The 3,962-nt window shown below is 35.4% G+C and overlaps 1 long non-coding RNA gene across 1 annotated transcript; it reads left to right on the forward strand.

Annotated features, from left to right (window-relative positions):
* Positions 1 to 737: 737 nt before the first annotated feature.
* LOC127565578 (uncharacterized) lies at positions 738 to 1,591 on the forward strand. The gene is made up of 3 exons (XR_007954915.1): positions 738 to 839; positions 907 to 1,429; positions 1,503 to 1,591. It is a non-coding gene; the product is annotated as an uncharacterized LOC127565578 (long non-coding RNA).
* The last annotated feature ends 2,371 nt before the right edge of the window (positions 1,592 to 3,962 follow it).

Consider the following 3,962-nt stretch of genomic DNA (forward strand, 5'->3'; position numbering starts at 1 on the left):
TTGCGGCAGGCCAAATGCGAGGAGAGAGGAGAGGAAAAGAGAAGAGAACGAAGTTGGAAGCGCGGAGTTAGGCCACTCACATAATTGAGCCAGCAATTTACAGGCCGGGACAATGCGTGGAAGCTATCCAAAAGTGTTTGTGTTTATGCTACGGCTATTCTAGTTGCTGTTGTTGTGCGACATTGTGTGTGTATGTAGGAGTGTGTGTAGGTGTGAGTGTAGGAGTGTGTGTATGGGGTAGCCTTGCATAGACAACGTTGAGTGGCAACAATACACATGCGTGCTATAATTTAGCTATCTTTCACACATAATTCACAGCAACTACAATCGAAATAGGCAGCCAGAGTGGGAGTCAGAAAGAGAGGGAGGAAGAGGGAGGCAGTCATTAGCATTGCTGCAGCTGCAATTGCTGTTCACTATGCAACGGAAGCGGAAATCGCGCTGCATTCAAAATGACAGACAGCACAACAAGTTGACAACTCAATAAGAAACCGGAAATGAACCAAAAGAGACAACAACTTTTGACAGCTGCGCGACAATTTTGCAACTAAATATAACGTGGATGAATAAATGAAAATCTTAAGATCTAAGCAGATGCTTATAAATCAATTTAAAGCAGAGCTTGTAAAAAATATATATATTGAACTTACTTCTGGTTTCAGTATATGTATAAACTTTACAGCAAAACATAAAGGAGTTCAATGTCTCAATCAATAAAATATCATCAGCTTGTTTTCAGCATTTTTTCTTTTGTGTTCTCAAATTACAAACTTGTATATTCCAGTTGTTCATCTTGTTTTCCTCTGCTGCACAAAAATTGCATTTTAAGCATTATAAAAGTATTTCCAACTATCTAAAATTCAATATGCTAGCTCACTCTCTCATACTCGTTCTTTCTCTATCTAGGTATCTGTTGCCTTTGGCCCGACCAAAATTTGTATGCAAAATGCTTGAAAAATGCATAGTTCACATGTTGTGGGAGGCAGGTTTTTGAGGGGGCGATCGAAAGAGTGAGTTACGTAGGCGAGTTCGGTTCAATATTGAAAGTGCACTTGGTTTGTGTGGTTCAGCCGCAGCATAGTAACAACAACAACAATAACAACAACAACAGCAACAACAATAGCAGCAGCTACAGCAACGAGACAAACAATGTGCAACAATGTTGTAATCAACAAAAATGTCATCATCAACGACGCCAGCAGTTGAGGCAGTTCAATGTGTGTGTGTCTCTCTCTCTATGTGTATGTGTGTATGTGTGTGAGTGGAGGAAAACTCTGGAAAATGGTCAGTGACAACGTCAAGCGAAGAGCTCATCGATGTCATCAACACGTAAGCAGCACAAAAAAATGATACAAGACAAGGGAAAACATATGTCCACCGAGGGAAACAACAAAATACCCTGTGAAAGAGAAGATTAAAGAGCGATTTGGTAAGTAATAGGAAGAAGTATAGTTGAGTTTAGATAAGCTCTAAATATTCATTAAAAATAATAATATAAATAGTAGCGATCGATCACAACGAAGTAGAATCAAGTGAGCTGAATAAAGTTAAAAATACATTCAATAATTGGCCAATTTCTTGTTATTTTCTAAATGAAGATTATTTTCATAAAATACTTAAAGCTTTGACAATAATAAAAATAAATAATAATAATAAATTGTAATATGATATACAATAGAACTGTATTGTTTATATAAAAAATAGTCTATAAAAAATAGACAAATGGAATATCTAATCATTCTATTTGTTTAGTTCATTGATAGTCAATATAGGAAATATATAATAATATATTTCTTATATTGACTTTCAATGAAGTAACTACATTTTGTATTTTTATACTACTTAAACAATACAGTTATATAAGAAATAGACAAATTGAATGATTAGGTATATTGTCTATAAATTTCTATTGATTACTATTATTACTATTGATATAGATACTGTAAATGTAATAGAAAAAATAGATACAAATTTTATTTTCCTATAATGTTCTCTACAAATCCCCTTTCGCTTAATGTCACTAGGGTATGCGAAACGTCAACAATTTTGGCCAATAGCTTGACCATAGTTGCCTGCCTGTTGTCAACATACCGCACACACAGACACACAGACACACGCACACACATACAGTTGCATGTAGAGAGATAGACACAGCTTCATGTGGCCACCGGAAATGTCAACATATACTCACACACACACACACTCACACACACACACTTACATGCATGGCTATTTGTATGTGTGGATTGAGCTCAACTGCAGTTGCTACTGTGTCTGTTTCATAATTCAACTTTAGCTGCTGTTGTACTTGCCACGCCCACTGAATACGCCCTCCTCCCTGTCGCCCTGACGTCACAGGCGAGCCATGTTATTGAATTTATGCAAAAAACAAAGTAAGAGAAAATAAAACCTTTAGCACAAAAAAATGTTTGTGAAATACGTAAAAGAATTTCTAGATTTTGCATAACTCTTACGAGCTTGATTGGGTTCAGTTTTCAGGAATTTGAATAGATGGCCATATAAACATGCTGCAAAAGACTCACAATCAAAAATAAACTTTCATAAAAAAAATATTGAACAAGTTCTGTCACATTGGTAATTAAGCAGTCAACCCAACAGAATAATAGACGAGAGAAAATATTGCACATATAAAAATGTCGAAATTGAAATGCTAGGAACTTGCTTGCTTGCAAATGCTTTAGACCAACAGCAAGATTTTTAACAAATATTTTACAAATTTAGTACATTTGAACTATTTTTAAAATAAATAGTTATCTTTATTCTTAAACACTAAAGAGCTTAAAGATTTTTCCAACAAATTCACAACCTTATTTTTTTAAATATCGAATATGAAACTCTCTACAAAGAAAATAAATAATTCTAGAAAGCGTATTTTTTTAAATTATCGAACTTATTAATTCTTGATAAAATTATCTATTTTGTACTTCTCTTTTCTTTATTAAAAGACTAGTTTGAATATATAAAATTGATCTACAAATTTGTTGACTTAAAACAAATTTTGTTTTCTAAGCCATTTGCAATTGTGCAATTTATAATTAGCGACAAGCCACTTAAAGAAATAAATCGAAATTATTCAAATAAGTTTGCTGAAAATCTTCATAAAGTCTTAATGAAAATATATTTATTATTTATGCATACTATTTGCAGCCTAGCTCCTACTCCTGCTTGTGTACTCTTAATAATAATATTGTGATGAAGTAAGTGGCGAAGCGAAACTCTTGAGGAGAAGGCGTCTCCTGCACCGTCTGTGGCACATTAATTAATTGCTTGTTTAAGTTTCACATCAAATAGAACTGTCTATTCACTCTGCGTGGTGAAACACCCCGAAGTACCACGCCCCCTGCGTTGAACAATTTAATATTTATTGCTTTTTATGCCGTACGCACAAAACTCAGGCGTCAGATAAATAAACGACAATAATAATAAGTGTACGGCAAAAGGAGCAACGAGTAAGGGGAGCTTGTTGGTAGTAAATCACTTGCTCACAGACAATGCTTCACCCTCCAAAAACTTTGTCAGCTCTAGGAATAGGACTAGGCCCATAATAATGCGAGGGACAACAAAAGCGAGGCGGCGACAGAATGAAAAGCCCGAAGTAAAGCCAAAAATTGAATTGTTCTCAGTTTGTCAATGTGTCTGAAAGGGCTTTAGAGCCAGTGATTGGGGCAAAACACTTACGAGTTGGCACGAGTTGAAATTAAGAAAGTGCCCGGGACCCAATCGAGAGACGACCATATGGATATATGATATAATTTCATGCTGGAGCAGACAAGCTGCAGCATCATCTTGTCAGCTCTCTAGTCCGCAAAAAAAGAGAAGAAAATCTCTGTTAGTTTTGCGTTTTAATTTGCTCACTTGTCAGTTGCAGAGCAACTCAAGAGAAGTAGAAAGAGAGGGGGGAAAGCGTTAGCTGGACAGCAGTTTAAAAGTTTAAACTTTTT

Source organism: Drosophila albomicans, chromosome 3, assembly GCF_009650485.2.
Source record: "Drosophila albomicans strain 15112-1751.03 chromosome 3, ASM965048v2, whole genome shotgun sequence".
NCBI lineage: Eukaryota > Metazoa > Arthropoda > Insecta > Diptera > Drosophilidae > Drosophila > Drosophila albomicans.